The 18,962-nt window shown below is 44.8% G+C and overlaps 1 protein-coding gene across 4 annotated transcripts in view; it reads right to left on the bottom strand.

Annotated features, from left to right (window-relative positions):
* The window catches only part of CTPS2 (CTP synthase 2), a 358,316-nt gene that overhangs the window by 146,885 nt on the left and 192,469 nt on the right, over positions 1 to 18,962 (bottom strand). The gene's annotated exons all lie outside the window — the stretch shown is intronic.

Raw genomic sequence — 18,962 nt, 5'->3', positions numbered from 1 at the left:
CCACCTCCGCGTGGTGGATGGGGGACACGTTTTGATCAAAAAGTGCGCTAAGAGCCTCCATTTTGTTGACCAAGTGTGCTGCTGCCATTTTCTTTTTTTTACATGTTTTGTACTTGCCACAGCAGCGTGCACCCGTGTATTGGGTTTAGGTGCTGGCTACATTTTCAGTTTTTTTTTTCTTTGCTGTGCAAATTTGGGGGGAGTGGCTCCCTCTGTAGCCGTGCATCCCCTCCCCTATTTTCACAGGAGGTGGTTTGGATCGTTAGTGGATCCAACATGTCACCCAGCCTGAGGTAGGTGAGTGTTTAGGGACCCATCCGATAAGAGGCCACCTCCGCGTGGTGGATGGGGGACACGTTTTGATCAAAAAGTGCGCTAAGAGCCTCCATTTTGTTGACCAAGTGTGCTGCTGCCATTTTCTTTTTTTTACATGTTTTGTACTTGCCACAGCAGCGTGCACCCGTGTATTGGGTTTAGGTGCTGGCTACATTTTCAGTTTTTTTTTTCTTTGCTGTGCAAATTTGGGGGGAGTGGCTCCCTCTGTAGCCGTGCATCCCCTCCCCTATTTTCACAGGAGGTGGTTTGGATCGTTAGTGGATCCAACATGTCACCCAGCCTGAGGTAGGTGAGTGTTTAGGGACCCATCCGATAAGAGGCCACCTCCGCGTGGTGGATGGGGGACACGTTTTGATCAAAAAGTGCGCTAAGAGCCTCCATTTTGTTGACCAAGTGTGCTGCTGCCATTTTCTTTTTTTTACATGTTTTGTACTTGCCACAGCAGCGTGCACCCGTGTATTGGGTTTAGGTGCTGGCTACATTTTCAGTTTTTTTTTTCTTTGCTGTGCAAATTTGGGGGGAGTGGCTCCCTCTGTAGCCGTGCATCCCCTCCCCTATTTTCACAGGAGGTGGTTTGGATCGTTAGTGGATCCAACATGTCACCCAGCCTGAGGTAGGTGAGTGTTTAGGGACCCATCCGATAAGAGGCCACCTCCGCGTGGTGGATGGGGGACACGTTTTGATCAAAAAGTGCGCTAAGAGCCTCCATTTTGTTGACCAAGTGTGCTGCTGCCATTTTCTTTTTTTTACATGTTTTGTACTTGCCACAGCAGCGTGCACCCGTGTATTGGGTTTAGGTGCTGGCTACATTTTCAGTTGTTTTTTTCTTTGCTGTGCAAATTTGGGGGGAGTGGCTCCCTCTGTAGCCGTGCATCCCCTCCCCTATTTTCACAGGAGGTGGTTTGGATCGTTAGTGGATCCAACATGTCACCCAGCCTGAGGTAGGTGAGTGTTTAGGGACCCATCCGATAAGAGGCCACCTCCGCGTGGTGGATGGGGGACACGTTTTGATCAAAAAGTGCGCTAAGAGCCTCCATTTTGTTGACCAAGTGTGCTGCTGCCATTTTCTTTTTTTTACATGTTTTGTACTTGCCACAGCAGCGTGCACCCGTGTATTGGGTTTAGGTGCTGGCTACATTTTCAGTTTTTTTTTTCTTTGCTGTGCAAATTTGGGGGGAGTGGCTCCCTCTGTAGCCGTGCATCCCCTCCCCTATTTTCACAGGAGGTGGTTTGGATCGTTAGTGGATCCAACATGTCACCCAGCCTGAGGTAGGTGAGTGTTTAGGGACCCATCCGATAAGAGGCCACCTCCGCGTGGTGGATGGGGGACACGTTTTGATCAAAAAGTGCGCTAAGAGCCTCCATTTTGTTGACCAAGTGTGCTGCTGCCATTTTCTTTTTTTTACATGTTTTGTACTTGCCACAGCAGCGTGCACCCGTGTATTGGGTTTAGGTGCTGGCTACATTTTCAGTTTTTTTTTTCTTTGCTGTGCAAATTTGGGGGGAGTGGCTCCCTCTGTAGCCGTGCATCCCCTCCCCTATTTTCACAGGAGGTGGTTTGGATCGTTAGTGGATCCAACATGTCACCCAGCCTGAGGTAGGTGAGTGTTTAGGGACCCATCCGATAAGAGGCCACCTCCGCGTGGTGGATGGGGGACACGTTTTGATCAAAAAGTGCGCTAAGAGCCTCCATTTTGTTGACCAAGTGTGCTGCTGCCATTTTCTTTTTTTTACATGTTTTGTACTTGCCACAGCAGCGTGCACCCGTGTATTGGGTTTAGGTGCTGGCTACATTTTCAGTTTTTTTTTTCTTTGCTGTGCAAATTTGGGGGGAGTGGCTCCCTCTGTAGCCGTGCATCCCCTCCCCTATTTTCACAGGAGGTGGTTTGGATCGTTAGTGGATCCAACATGTCACCCAGCCTGAGGTAGGTGAGTGTTTAGGGACCCATCCGATAAGAGGCCACCTCCGCGTGGTGGATGGGGGACACGTTTTGATCAAAAAGTGCGCTAAGAGCCTCCATTTTGTTGACCAAGTGTGCTGCTGCCATTTTCTTTTTTTTACATGTTTTGTACTTGCCACAGCAGCGTGCACCCGTGTATTGGGTTTAGGTGCTGGCTACATTTTCAGTTTTTTTTTTCTTTGCTGTGCAAATTTGGGGGGAGTGGCTCCCTCTGTAGCCGTGCATCCCCTCCCCTATTTTCACAGGAGGTGGTTTGGATCGTTAGTGGATCCAACATGTCACCCAGCCTGAGGTAGGTGAGTGTTTAGGGACCCATCCGATAAGAGGCCACCTCCGCGTGGTGGATGGGGGACACGTTTTGATCAAAAAGTGCGCTAAGAGCCTCCATTTTGTTGACCAAGTGTGCTGCTGCCATTTTCTTTTTTTTACATGTTTTGTACTTGCCACAGCAGCGTGCACCCGTGTATTGGGTTTAGGTGCTGGCTACATTTTCAGTTTTTTTTTTCTTTGCTGTGTCAATGGGAGTACATAATCCCATAGAAGTGTATTGGGCTTTCTTTCTAGGTGGAATTCTGCCGTGTGAACAGACCCTAAGGGTCTAACGGTAATGTGGCCCTGTCCACACAAAAGTCGAGACATGTAATAGGCTCCCTGAACAAGTGCTGATTTACATGATCAGTGCTTGTTTACTGTACATAATACATACAGTACATTGGGGTCTAGTATAACATTATGGAGATTTGTTAACACTTATAGATGGAGAAGTTATGCTAGATTCACACTACGGAATTTCCGCCTGCAATTCCGCTTTGAAATTGCAGGCCGAAATTCCGCTTACTAAAATGTATAGTATAGTGAATGGTTTTCCGTTCACAAATTCACACTTTGGAATTTGTGAACAGATAATTCACAACTGGGCAACTGGTCAACTTTTCCTCTGCACAAGTTTTGATGAATCTCCTCCAAGGTTCCTAAATGCCTACATCAATGAAAGCCATAAAAAAATAAATAAATAAAAAATAAAAAAATATGCAGCATACTTTTTTTATACAGCAATATTGAAAAGTTAATTTGACTGCATAATTCATTACAGTTGGGCTCATGTTATCCCCATATACCTAAATAAATGCAAAATTCCCCAAACCCTCTTCCTAACTACCACATACAACGTACTTTATCCCTTCTTCTCATCTCCTCACACTTTCATATAGAAAACTTGTCTCATGCTTCCCCTCTTTTCCAGAACTCCCTCTTCCCATCCATCTGAACTTAGAGATGTAGCAGAGTAAAAGGGGTTGTCTGGGAAAAACTGGATAGGGGATAAATAGTTAATCGCAGGGGGGGGGCGATTGCTGGGGCCCCCTGTGATCTCCGAAACGAGATCCTCGCTCTCAGTGAGGAGCGCCTGGGTGTCTTGGTCGTTCCATTAGAAGTGAATGGAGTGCATGCTGTGCACAGCACTGAGAGCCAGGGTTCTGTTCCAGAGATTGCGGAGAGTCCCAGGGTCAGACACCCCCTAAGATCAGACATTTATCCTGTGGTTTATAACCACTTTAACAGTCAGAGTCATAGTACTTAAACTGGATGTGTTAACCCACCAAGTCTATTAGCCCTGCTTCATCTGTACCACTCTACTCATAATGGGACTGGTGGTAGACCAACATTGCCTCCACCTAACATGTTCAGCACAGCTTACCACCTTCCCTGACATCTTGTATCTATTTTCTTACCTATTTCCCTTTCCTTATCTATTTTCTTATATCTATTCGCAGGTGGACAACTATTATGGACAGGACTGTCCAATAATCTAAAGTGTAAAAGATGACGTCAGGGGAGAGAGTGGTCGAGCATATTTAATATCAACTTGTCGCCAGAGGTATCTGGCAGTATCTTACCCCCTCATCTTACTGTTCAAAGCACATAAACACTTAGCCAAGCTGAGCATTCATGTGTATGGAGCAATCGAAAGAGACTGCAAGCACAAGGATACCTTTACTTCATAAAGTACTGTCTTTTGGAATTTTCACTAAGAAGAAAGACGTAGATCCTTCAGACCACGTATAGTGGAGGATAGCATATGATGGATTAGAATCACACATACCCCTACAGTACCCCCTGAGGAAACAAAAGGGGCAAAACATAGGTTGGGGTTTCAGGTGGAGGCCATATCCTTGGGATATCCATCGCTGAGGTATAGAGACATAGGTTTTGGGCATGTTTGCAATATTTTTTTGATTAACTTTATTCATTTTAGTTATAAATATGTTCCACTTGTCTGATATAACTACACTTAAATTGCATGTCCTATTTGTAATGGATATTTGCATTCAGTGGGGGAAAAAAAAGTATTTAGTCAGCCACCAATTGTGCAAGTTCTCCCCCTTAAAAAGATGAGAGGCCTGTAATTTTCATCATAGGCATACCTCAACTATGAGAGACATAATGAGAAAAAGAAAATCTATAAAATCACATTGTCTGATTGTTAAAGAATTTATTTGCAAATTATGGTGGTAAATAAGTATATGGTCACCTACAAACAAGCAAGATTTCTGTCTCTCACAGACCTGTAACTTCTTTAAGGGTGCGTTCACACAAGCGGATCCCCAGCGCGTATTACGTTGCGGATCCGCCGCTGAAGGACCGCTGTATGGTACCTTTACAGGTGCCTGCTCGGAGCGGCAATCCGTCGCTATGAGCAGGCACACTGCGATGTGCGAGTCATCACACGCATACGCAGTATACTCGCACATCGCGGCTGCTCTCGGATTAGCTCAGGGAGCAGGGGAAGCGGCCGCAATGTGTGCGAGTACACCACGCATGCGCGGCAACTTGCACATCGCAGCAGTGTGTCTGCTCGTAGCGGGGTATTGCCACCCCGAGCAGGCACATCTAAAGGCAACCTATAGGGGTCCTTCAGCGGCAGATCTGAAGCGTAAAATACGCTGTGGATCCGCTCGTCTGAACGTACCCTAAGAGTCTCCTCTATACTCCACTCTGTATTAATGGCACATGTTTGAACACCTGTCCACAACCTCAAACAGTCACAATCCAAACTCCACTATGGCCAAGACCAAAGAGCTGTCGAAGGACACCAGAAACAGAATTGTAGCCATGCACCAGGCTGGGAAGACTGAATCTGCAATAGGCAAGCAGCTTGGTGTGAAGAAATCAACTGTGGGAGCAATTATTACAAAATGATTACAGTCTAGGGCTCCTCGCAAGATCTCACCCCTTGGTGTCAAAATGATCACAATAACGGTGAGCAAAAATCCCAGAATGACACAGGGGGACCTAGTGAATGACCTGCAGAAAGCTGGGAGCAAAGTAACAAAGGCTACCATCAGTAACACATTACGCTGCCAGGGACTCAAATCATGCAGCGCCAGACGTGTCCCCCTGCTTAAGCTAGTACATGTCTGGGCCCATGTGAAGTTTGCTAGAGAGCATTTGGATGATCCAGAAGAGGATTGAAAGAAAGAAAAGGCCCAAAGGAGGCACCTTGAGCGTTACCCTAAAAAAACAGTAAATTGACCCCACAGATGTAGGGGTAGATGCGTAGTCTATAAATATGCCACTATACGCATATAACCTCATGCAGAGGTACAGTAGATAGGGGATCCCGTGCAAGCCCACAGGTCTCAGGATAGAGTCAAATGGAAATCCTGATGTGGAACTGGGTATAGCAAAGAGATTAATCTGCCAATCTAATGAAGGGGTTTGTATACCCTGAAATGCGTCATTGTGCTGAAACTCAATAAACTTGAAGCTTGAATTCAATCCCATGACCCGGTTGTGACATTTCCTTGGATACCTGGGTGCCTTTATGGAGATAATTTTCTCTTTGCTATACCCAGTTCCATCAATAAGGGCATTGAAGATGAAACATGGCTGGGTCTTTTAGCATGACAATGATCCGAAACACACCGCCTGGGCAATGAAGGAGTGGCTTCGTAAGAAGCATTTAAAGGCCCTGGAGTGGCCTAGCCAGTCTTCAGGTCTCAACCCCATAGAAAACCTTTGGAGAGAGTTGAAAGTCCATGTTGCCCAGTGACAGCCCCAAAACATCACTGCTCTAGAGGAGATCTGCATGGAGGAATGGGCCAAAATATCAGCAACAGTGTGTGTAAAACCTTGTGAAGACTTACAGAAAACATTTGACCCCTGTCATTGCCAACAAAGGGTATATAACAAAGTATTGAGATGAACTTTTGTTATTGACCAAATATTTATGTTCCACCATAATTTGCAAATAAATTCTTGAAAAATCAGACAATGTGATTTTATGGATTTTTTTTTTCATTAGGTCTCTCATAGTTGAGACCGTTGGCTGTCCAACATGCTGGAAGTTGTAGTTTTGCAACAGTTGGAGGCACCCTGGTTGGGAAATACTGCTTTACCCTCAAATGTTTGCAAAAGTTTTTAATGAAAAACTGTTTTTGTGATATTAATAAAGATATTAGGCTGCATTCACATCATGACTTTTGCAACCTTCAAACGTTGACATGAATGGTAAGTTATCACACGTGTTTGCCCATTTTATTTTTAAAAAATCATGTCTGTTTTTAAGTTTCTTGACAATTCCAAAGCTACAGCGCATGTGTAAAAAACTAAATTGTGTACAATTCAATACAATTTACACAGACGGTATTGTTATAAAAAAATATATATATATCACATTCCTTTTAACTCCATTTTTTAGTCAGGATGCAAAAATCGTAGTCAACCATGAATTTCCACCCCTAAAAAAATCATCCGAAAACATAAACAGACCAAAATGGAATGGTTGGATACCATTTGTCAAAAGAAGTCAATAGATATGTCTAGATATATGATTGTACAGGATTCGCAAGGACAAAATCATATGGATGCAAAAATCTGGATGTGAATGCAGCCTACATTGTGATGCAGCTTATTGTTGATGTGGTTGTGTTAATTTGTAGCCTAGTGATGCTGTAATAGGGGTCGCTAGTATAAGCACAAGTACTATTCTTTATTCCTGATTGCGGATAATGCCACAGATAAGCTATGGAAGTCAAAGGTGTGATGTAAAAAAATAATTTATTAAATAAAAAAAAAATAATTAGTAAATTTACTTATTTAAGCTATGTTCACATCAGCATTGTTCAAATCCGTTATGATATGTGCATTATTGACACAAATAGCGGAGGTCAGTCCTTATGGATAGGAAACGGATGTTAACAAAAGTAGAATGGCAAAAGATTTTGTAAAACTTGCATATGAAATAACAGACCATTGATATCCATTTATTATCTGTTAAAACACTGTTTCTCTCCGTTATTTTATAATCATTTTCATTTTTTTTTTTTTACTAAGCATGCTAGTAGCAATAACGGATAAAATAGTATATAAATATAATGGAGTATGATGGAGTAACTTGCGTCACCTTAGACTTTAATATTAAATTACTAAATGCATTATTACATCCGTTATTTATGACAGAAAAAAAAATCCTGTATGCCCATCTTTTATATGCTTAAAAATAAAATGTAAATGAACACAATGGACAATAACAGAGTAGAGCAGAGATTAAAAAAAAGCTCATTGACATGAATGGAATCCATTACCTTTTTTTAATCTCCGTTGCTCATTTCTATAATGGATGTGGGCAACGGAGATGAAAAATGCTGATGTGAACCCAGCCCCCTCCATTCATGTCTATGGGAGGGGGCGTGTCGGCTGTCACGCCCACTCCCATAGACATGAATGGAGGGGGCGTGGCGTGACATCACGATGGGGCATGACCGTGAAGTCACGTCCCTGTCTCGGAAGCAGCACCTGGCACAGAATGCCGGGGGCTGCACAGAGATCGCAGGGGTCCCCAGCGGCGGGACCCCTGCTATCATACATATAATAGCTGGAGGACGGACTTGAGGCCTTCCCTTTGGATTACGCACATTTAGTTTTGAATGAGATTCTTTAGACACTGCAGATGAGCAGAGCTGAGTACAGTTTCCCCGAACCCTCCAGACAACGGGCTTTATCAGCTGAGAGGCCCTACTAGCTTTACAATACCGGCTCATATATATATACCGAATGCACAATGCTCTCTCTGTGGGACTCCATGTAAGTGTACAACAGATAGGCTTTAAAAACACTCTACATAAAAAGAGAACTACTATTATGTGGCTTTTTCCACTTTGGAGAAGGCACTTTGTAAAAATAATTAAAGTTCTTTAACACTCATTCACCACATGAATACAATGTTGACCTGAGTACCTCTAGAAGAACATGAATGCAAATAGCTGTCGGAGGAAATGTGTATATCCTAGTTTGATCACTTCAGAATATGTGATTCGGAGCAGAATGTTTCTGATCTCACCAAACCTTTCATTTATTGAGAAATATACATACACTGACTTCTGTGACAGCCGCCCAGAACAAGTAATGATAAATGGAGAATTATTATTATTTTAACATCTAACATCAAAGAAAATAAAATGTGGTAATGGAGAAGGATATGCCACCCACTGTGGGAGAGATTAGTCTGCAGGTTATCACCATTCTCTGCTTGGTGGAAGCACATCAGCAGGGGGCAAGTTTAAGCCTACGAAACCTCTGCATATAGATTATATTAAATCTGCAGTACGTATTGAGAAAAAAAAGTGCTGCTAAATGCAGCTCCGAACATATTTGTGGTGGCCCAATACAGGAGTTATACCCCTGTACTCTTGCTGCCCTGTCAGGCAGCCTCCCTGCAGTGTCCCCTGGGCCCCCGACACCTGTCCCCTTATGTATATAAATTGTCTGCCATGTGTTATACTGTAAAATGTATATAAGAGTGTTATTGCAGAAATTTTAACCAGTTGTCATGTGAGTGTAACCCCGTGAGGTATCAGTGACCATGTGACCTAAGAGTGACCTATGGGACCCCTCCTAGTCTCCCCAATATAAGCCCTGGGTGGAGCTAGCTCTAGCTCTTATGCTCTTGATTTCCAGTTAAGTCTTTGCTGAGGTCCAGTGCAGTCAAGTCCTAGAGTGTGTCTGGTGTCCATTGGAGGCCTCAAGTCTGTGCTGCAGCCACAAGCCTTTAAATCTACAAGTAAGCTACAGTCACAGCTAAGTCAGTCTCAAGTCAAGTCAGTCACAGTCATCTTTTGTCAAGTCAGAGTGGTCTGCACTAAAATTGTCCAAATCTACTGCAAGTCCCAGCAAGCCCTTAAGGTCTCTGAGGTCACTGGTCAACTCCGTGGGCCTGGCTGAACTGTAAAGACTGTTCCATCTGTCACTCAGTAAAGCTATCGTTGTCCGTGACTTGGTGTCAGTCATAATTGACCCCGTGTCTAGCCCAGGATCCAGCGGAATACCTTCGGTGCTATTGAGGATAATCCACGCCTTGGCGTCACAAATACAAGGGGCTAATGCCATCTGCCCTGCATCACACCCTTTACCACAATTTTTGGCATCCTACGAGCAGGATACGGGTGTGCGCCTTATGCCTAAAGTATCCCCCAGTCTGAAGTGTGTCCAGCATTGCAGAGTAAAACATGTGAAAAAAATTGCGCCAGAAAGTGTAAGGGACTTTGTCTGTGAAAAGTTTATGTCAAGAGGCGCTTTGGAAATAGAGGAGGAGGTGAAGAAAAGACTGTTAATTGCCACTGTGAACTGTAGATAGCCTGTACCTGAAAGGGGTAACTTGGTCCGGTGTTTCCCGTGCACGCGAGCGGTCGCAGCTCTGCCCCGTCAGTCTCCAGCGGTGACGCCTCTTCAGTACAGCGAGGAGGAACCAAAGAGCGGCCCTGTGTTGCACAGGGGAAGATTTTGCAGACCGGACCAAAACCGGAAGTTCCCTGGGCGCAGCCATATTGGAGGCTCCGGCTGCTGTGCTCGTCTCTGTCTCTCATCTACCAAGTACCCGCTGCAGCGCAAACACCAATGATTGTTAAATACCATGTCACCTTTGCCTGAAGCTGTCAGTACTGCTACGTTATTGTCCGCAAGACTGTCCATTAGTACCAGGTACCTGCAAAATAGAGGGGGAATGTCCACAATAGTGCCCCCATCAGTCAAGCTAGAGCCGCTGCAGCACTTCAGCAGTCATATTAAAGGGGAAAGCACCCTATTCTTCTTAAAGCGACAGTGCACTCAAAAAGCAATGGGATGCCTGGACCCAGCACCACAGATCAACCGGGCGCCAGCGCGCTTTCATCTCCAGCGGCGAGGTCATCACCTGCTCAAAAAGCCAGAGTACTGCCCCCCTGCCACCAGCAAGCATCAAGAATCCTGGTGTTTCAACGTCTGCACTGGTATTCATGGGGAACCCTGTCCTTCCTATCTACAATGGAGACCCCTTCACCCTGAGGGATTTCAAAGAGAGGATCCAGAGCGTGTTTGTCTTTTACTCTTTTCCTTCTAGCCAACAGGTGCAACTGCTAACAGGGACATGCAGAGTCATATTTTCCATCAGAGGGATGTCTCCGGCTGCATGAAAGGCGACAAAAGCCAGGTGAGACCTTGAGAGCATATGCTGTAGCCCTACAGAATACCCTAGAGACTGTCCAGAAGTTAGATGGTATAACTCCCGAGCTGGGCAACAAAGTGTTAATGGACAGATTTATTGATGGAGTCCATAAGAAGTGGGACAAGGCCCAACTGAGAATATTAGCAGCCCAAAATCCTAATATGTCATTCCCTGCTTTTAATAGACTAGTTATCCAAGTAATTGAGTCCGTGACTGAGTCCAAAAGATGTTTGTACCCCCCTTGCACCTGCTCAGGAACCCTCAGGGGTGACGGTCAGGCTTCTACTGCCCCATTCAACTGTCCCGGCTGCAGTACAAGCAACATTGTCAGTCACTATGACAGACTTACAGAGTATTAAACAAGACCTTGAACAATTGACTAAGACTATCAAGGAGCTTGCCACCCAGCCTGCTCCACACTCCTGTGAGCAATCCTTGTCTTGAAAATCCCCTTCTGCTCCTGCCCACTGTTATCCCAATTACTGTGCTCCTTCACCCGCTAGGTATTCTGGGAGTAACATAGTAACATAGTTCATAAGGTTGAAAAAAGACCAGAGTCCATCTAGTTCAACCTAAAACCCTAATGAGTCCTTACTGAGTAACAGACCCTTCTGCTGGGGTTTAAACAGAATTCCCTCAGTAGTCAAGGAACCGGCCCTCGGGAGAAAAGTCAGCAGGCTCCACTCCAGAATTACCTAAATCACGACTCTCACTTTATGTTGCCTCCTGCCCCTTTGTAATGGTTATTGTAGAAGGTGTACCTTTAGAGGCGTTAATAGATACAGGGTCACAAGGGTCTACCATATCTAAACGTGTTTTCTATCAGCATTGGGATGCTCGTGTATTGTGTGAGCCTGATGATGTTAATTTCAAAGTAGTTGCAGATAATGGGCAACCAGTCCCCAGACATGGATACTGGGAGCCAACCATTCAATTGTGTGAACATGTCCTTAAAGGGCAGGGATAATGTGACAGATAAGGGGTCTGCTGAGTTTATATTGGGGATGAACATTATGAAAAACTGTTTCACTGATATATTAGATGCCTTGTATGCTTCTCTTCCCCATATGTCCCCTTCAGACCAGCGGGCTGTGCAGCACCACTTGAAAGTTCTACAAGCAGAACAGAAGTTTGCCAACAAGCAAGGTGAAATCTGCAGAATACGAGTTCAAGATCTCAGGTCAGTGACCTTACAACCCAACACTGAAACCATCATCTGGTGCCGTGCACGTCCCCGAGTCAAGAATAGGGACTATTAGGCCCTGCTGGAACCTATGCAGTTGGAAGATCATTCTCTCATCCGAGCTGAGAGAAGTCTTTTCACTGTCACCAACGGGAGAGTCCCGGTGCGGTTAGTAAACTTGTCTGATTTTGCTAGTGTCTTTCCCAAATACACTCCAGTGCTTCAGTTGTACCTCCTAGAGTCGAAAGACATTGTAACAGAACGTCTGGTGGCCAAACAGCATGCAGCTCAAGTTACCAGTGGATCCAGCAATAATCCCCCAGAGCCCTAGTGGGGGACGACACTACCCCAAGGGGCCAGGTCAATGGAGTCATCAATATCGCCAAAAGGTATCACGAAGCTTTCAGCAAACACCCCACAGACTTCTGGAAGACTTCGATGATCCAGCACCGCATCCTCACAGGCGACAGCCCGCCTATCAAGGAAAGGCACCGTTTGGTAACACCAGGCATGTATCAGACTGTCAAGAAGATGCTGGCCGACATGAAAGAGGCGGACGTGATACAGGAAAGTCAGAGTCCCTGGGAGGAGCCACTTGTCCTGATCAAGAAGAAAGACGGAACATCCGCTTCTGTGTCGACTACAGGAAACTGAACAATGTTACACATAAAGATGCTTACGCTTTGCCAAGAATCAAGGAGTCACTCACGGCCCTCGGGTCGGCCGCTTACTTCTCCACCCTGGACTTAACCAGTGGATATTGGCAAAAGCCCATGGCCGTGGAGGATCGGAATAAGGCCGCCTTCGTGACACCCATGGGGTTGTTCGAGTTAATAAAGTATGCCGTTTCGGCTATGAAATGCCCCTGCTAAGTTCCAGCACCTGGGTCATTTGAATTTCTAAAGTGTCTTGTTGTACCTGGGCGATGTCATTGTGTATTCCAAGTCTTACCAGAAACACCTCAGTCACCTGTCACACGTCTTTTTAAGTCTTGATCAAGCACGGGCTGAAGATCAAACCATCAAAGTGTCACTTGCTTAAACCTCAGGTCCATTACTTGGGTCATGTTGTCAGCGCAGAGGGAGTCCAGCCTAATCCTGAAAAGGTGGGAGCCGTCAAGAACTGGCCTACTCTGTGCACGGTGAAAGATGTCAGGAGCTTCCTGGGATTTGCCGGCTACTACCGCCCCTTCATTCCACACTTCGCCCAAATTGCAGAACCCTTCACAGCTCTCCTATGGGGTACGGCGAAGGAAAACTACAACGGAAGACTACCTATTGAATGGGCCGAAGAGCAAGAAACAACGTTCAGAGCTCTTAAACGTCTGCTGAGAGAACCACCCATCTTGGCGTATCCAGACTACAGTCAGCCATTCCCGCTATATACTGATGCAAGTTTTGAAGGTCTGGGAGCTGTCCTGTGCCAAGTCCAGGAAGGACAAGAGCGAGTTATTGCCCATGCCAGTCGTAACCTGGTATGGGCCATGACCAAAAAGTTCAAAGACTATTTGACTGCCACGCCGTTTACTGTCTACATGGATAATAACCCGTTGGCCCACCTTAACACTGCCAAGTTGGGTGCTGTCAAACAACATGGGCTTCAAGTTTAGCCAATTACAGTTGAGCCATCAAGTACTGAAGCGGCAAGTTGGATCAGGTCTCTGTTGATCGACTTCAGATTCTGGTTCCCCAAAGAGACAGATCAGATTCTGGTTCCCCAAAGAGACGCAGCAATGGTCCTCAATGCATTCCATGACCAGTCGGGGCACTTTGGAATCCTGAAGACCGAGGCTACTGTCAGGCAAATATTCTATTGGATCGGAATGCGGAATGACATTGAGAAATGGTGCAGTGAGTGTGCATACTGCAATGTCACCAAGAATGTGTGCAAGGATGAAAGAACACCCCTCCATTCCATCCAGAGTCAAAGGCCCAACCAGTTAGTAATGCTAGACCATGTCAAATTGTCTCCTACCCTGTCCGGGTATACTTATGCTCTCACCATGGTGGATCATTACTCCAAGACAGCGGCCCAGATGTTCTACTCCAATTGGGTGCAAACCCTTGGGTGTCCGGAGTCTGTCCTAACGGACTGAGAAGCGGCCTTCGAGGCCCAACTCTTCCAAGAGTGTCAATTCCGTGCCTGCAAGGCTACCGCTTACCACACCCAGGGGAACGGGTTCTCTGAGCGCATCAATCAAGTCTTTATCCTTATGTTGCGAGCAGCCTCTGTGTCAAGACAAGGAGAGTGGCCCTGACTGCTGCCCGTATTACTGGAGATATATAACAACATGGTCCATTGTTCTACAGGGTATACCCCTTTCTACTTGATGATGGGGTGACATGGGCAGCTGCCTAAAGATCGGACATTTGGGCTCCAGGCCCTGTTCAACAACTCTCCGCAAGCCTCCCAGGAATGGGTCTCTGACAACCAGAGAAGGATCCAAGAAGCCAAAGAAATTGTCAGCAAGAAGATGGGCGATGCTCAATAGAGACAACAAGAGGACTATAACCATGTGAATTCAGGTAGAAGAAACAGACATGGTCACACATCTACATATTGTAATTTGATCTAATTGCTTCTCAGCATAAATTCAAAAACTAACAGGCTGTTAGTATACATTTTGTTTAAAAGGTACAAGCCCACTCGCCACGTCAAGGCCACCTAATTAGAGTGGGTCCCTAACATCCCTAGCATAAAATGGAGTAGCACTGGGCGGCGACCACCACCGCCGCGACACCAGTGCCCACAGGGGGAACGACCCACTGGCAGAGCGGCCCCAATGCCACTCAAACCAGCCCATGAGTCGCGCCTCCCCACAGACACGGCGCCACGGAAGCACTCTCAATAGGTGGCCTTGACGTGGCGAGTGGGCTTTGTACCTTTTGATCAAAACGTATATACTTACAACCTGTTAGTTTTTGTAATTATGCTGAGAAGAAATTAGATCATAATACAAAATTGTGGATGTGCGGTCATGTCTGTTTTTTCTACCAGGATTCACAAGAGGACTATAACTGCCATGCCTCCGCCAAACCACTTCAATTGGGTGATAAAGTCTGGCTACGAAAGTTTCCAAGGACCAACAAGTTATACTCTATATGGGAGACAGAATCGTACACGGTGACAGCCATACCCTATCCTGAGTCTGATGTATACAAAGTGCAAAAACCTGGGTATGAGCCACAAGTCGTTCACCGGAATCAAATCAAGTTATGTCTCAAAGAAGATCAACCAGTTCTCCCAGCGCCGCCTCCTCCCACTGTCAGACATGCAAGAGAGTACGTCTCGGGCGAGGGAATGCACCCATCTATGTATTTCCCCATGTTTTCTCCAAATCAGCCTGCGATCTTCTGTGTCTCACCAACCCCGGGGCTGGTTCTACCCACACTAGTCTCCACGCCAGTCCCAGTCTTGTCACCGTTGGCTCCAGCCTATATATCAGTCTCCAGAGTACCAACCCTTTCTCCAGCCTCTTCAACACAGATGCCAGCGACTCTGCGTCCAGCCAGTCCTGAACTAATACCAACTCCTGAGTTCGCTGAGGAAGAGCCAGCTGCAGCCCCAGAAGTCCCAATAGCTCCAGAAATCTCAAGAGTTCCAGACTCTCCAGAGGTGGAGTTGCTCAAATCTTAAAGGTCGACACAAGGACAAATACCAGCTAGGTACCGTGAATAATAGTACCCTATAAAAGTTGTCAGTATAGTATGTCATCTATTTCAATCAGTCTAGCATAGTCAAATGCTAATGTTATGTAAATAAGTGTATTGTGTATGAACTAGCCCAGTATAATAGCTAGTTAGGGCTGTAGCCAGGATGTATATTACCAGTCCACAACTGTCTAATGTAAACATGTCTAATCATTTTTCCTGTCCACGCGTACAGGGTGCTCTACCCGTCAGAGGGTTTCCCTGACATATAAGTAAGGCACGTATAGTGACAGAGTTGCTGTATATAAAGGTAACAGTGGTATGTTGTATTAAAACATGTATAGAGTTCTAGGGAGAAGTAGCTAGTGCCAATGGGCCCCAGCAGTTAAGGCATTGGGTAGAGAGGTATCAGTGATCATGTGACCTAAGGGTGACCTATGGGACCCCTCCTAGTCTCCCCAATACAAGCCCTGGGTGGAGCTAGCTCTAGCTCTTATGCTCTTGATTTCCAGTTAAGTCTTTGCTGCGGTCCAGTGCAGTCAAGTCCTAGAGTGTTTCTGGAGTCCATAGGAGGCCTCAAGTCTGTGTTGCAGCCACAAGCCTTCAAGTCTACAAGTAAGCTACAGTCACAGCTTAGTCAGTCTCAAGTCAAGTCAACTCAAGTCAGTCACAGTCTATTGTTTATTGTCACATCTGTTGTCAAGTCAGAGTGGCCTGCACTAAAATTGTCCAAATCTACTGCAAGTCCCATCAAGCTCTTAAGGTCTCTGAAGTCACTGATCACCTCCATGGACCTGGCTGAACTTTAAAGACTGTTCCATCTGTCACTTAGTAAAGCTACAGTTGTCCGTAACTTGACGACAGAGTCATTATAGCCCCCGTGCCTAGCCCAGGATCCAGCGGTATACCTTCGGGTGGTATTGAGGATAAACCAAAACCTGGCGTCACAAATACAAGGGGTTAATACCATCTGCCCCTAGGGTAATTCCATCTGCCCTGCATCACACCCTTTACCACATATTGTTTCACATATATTAATTTCCCTCACCACTCCTATGACTGGTCTAAAGGTGGTTAATGTTAATGTATGAATCTTCTATTCCTCACCAATATAGGGAGATATTTTCCCATCACAGTGCTGCACATTTTCATATATTATAGAGTAAAGATGAATACAGAGGAATGTGAGGATACGTATCTGGGGAACAGTGAAACTTGAGGGCATATAAGTTCTAACAGCATGATGGGGAATGGAATTTAAAGTACATTTGCAGTTATTTAGGCAAAATCTATTAAGTTTTGTACAAGAATCTTCCAAACTTCTTACGCGCCAATATTCTCCTAAAAGCGTGGAAAGCCATTCTTTGAAATGTGGGGTAAGTGAAATTTTGAGGAAAGTCTGTCATATTCCACAGTGGAAGACATTTAGAAATACAGTAGGGAAGATTAAATACTTTTTAATCTTCTCCACTGTATTTCTAAATTTCTTCCACTGTGAAATATTACAGACTTTCCACAAAATGTCACTTTCCCCACATTTCAGAGAATAGCTTTTTCACGCTTTTAGGAGAATATTGATGCCTAAGAAGTTGGGAAGATCCTTGTACAAAACTTAATACATTTTGCATAAATAACTGCAAATGTGCTTTAAATGCCCTTCCCCCATCATACTGCTAGAACTTACATCCCCTCAAGTTTCACTGTTCCCCATCCTCTGGATGTTTTAAAGATAGGGACAGCGTTCAAGCCAAATATGATTTCCCTTCAAGTAATAGATGACTCTATAATGCATTGTGAATGTTCCTCCGCTCTTTAGTCTGGTCTTACGACACAGTGGAAGCTCTCAATTGGTTCGAAATTCTTCTCAAATATAAAGAATGTAAATGTATCCCTATCCCATATTTATCAAACTCTGAATCCCAAAGAAACATACAGTAACAACAAAATAAGAATGCAACAATGTTGCCTTCATTAATATAAGTTCAAAATGTAAAATCATGCCAAACATTTATATATGTGGCAACAGGACGCAAAGTGGGAAATATACCTGGGATAGACTCCTGAACATGAGACCCTAAGGCTTATACATGCACAGGAGAAAAGGAAGAGAATAATTTAGGTACATCCAGGATAAGAAAAATAACTGCAGGGAAATGGACTTCAGAGAAAAACAGAGGCTGCAAACAAAGTTCATCAAACTATTGCTTTTAGAGCCGGAAGTAGAACAACAGGTACCAGACAAACAATCCGAGGGGTGAGACAGGCACAAAATCTCAGAACAAGGCAAAGGTCAGAAAAAGGGTCAATCAGGAGTCAAATCAGGAGTAACAAGAGCCAAGATAGAAATCAACCACAATTTAAATAGGCCACAGGGAATTTTAATCATAATTTTGGTGCTGGTTGCCTTAACAATGTGTTGCCACTCTGCAGTCTCAGTTGGAACAATTGGACCACCGCAAAATACTAGTGCAGAAGAAGAGGAAGCTTTATCTAGAACTGGCCAAGCAAGTTGAGTAGGAGGCAATGGTATTTTACAGACCACCTAGGGAAAATCCTGGACACTACCACAAAAAACCCGGACCATTTACTTCTCTTTAGTTAGGCAGGAGTAATGCAAAGCTCTGTAACTAGATAAGATGTTGGACAAATATGTAGAATTCTATCAGTCAGAACAAATATAATACAAATATAACCAGCAGTCTATAACAGATAATTAACCAGGAATGGTCGATGTCACGGTGAGAGGTCAGGACAGGAGCATGTAACTACTGGATTTGGCTAGGACAAACGTAAAATAGATTTAGCAAATTACCCTAAAAATGGGTATGAGCTTTATGCAGGTAATCCTTAGGTTGCATCCCTAAGGATTAGGAGTAGTTTCCTACAGTAACAGCTGATGGCTTGGGGATAGTATTTAAGATGGTATTTCTAGTACTAGTACCATTTAACAGAAGCAGTATACAAATCCAAGGACAGGGCTGTCACAGTTCATTTAGCACGATAAGGTCAGGTTCACATATGTCTAGTGATTTGCCATAGTTGCTATCCGATGTGGTTTCACCAGATCAACAAATGTTAGACAACAATGTCAGAGGGCAGCTATACCAGATCTTCAATAGGTCAGATTTTATTCCAGGCTACCAGCTTGGAAAATGGGTAGAAATCGAGAATTTCTATATTGCACCAGTATGCCAAATATATGTAAACCCAACCAAAGACAGAAAGAGGCCAGGGCAGGCAGTTATCCAGGAGCAGAGTCAGTAAATAGTCTTGGTCAAATACAAAACAGCAAACAACACTTGCAGAGATAGACAGGGAACAAGGAACCTCATTACTCAAGCAAGTTGTGACAG

The sequence above is a fragment of the Hyla sarda genome, chromosome 2 (assembly GCF_029499605.1).
Source record: "Hyla sarda isolate aHylSar1 chromosome 2, aHylSar1.hap1, whole genome shotgun sequence".
In the NCBI taxonomy this organism is placed as follows: domain Eukaryota; kingdom Metazoa; phylum Chordata; class Amphibia; order Anura; family Hylidae; genus Hyla; species Hyla sarda.
Note: the sequence above shows the minus strand (reverse complement) of the source record. Positions and strands in the feature narration are given on the sequence as shown.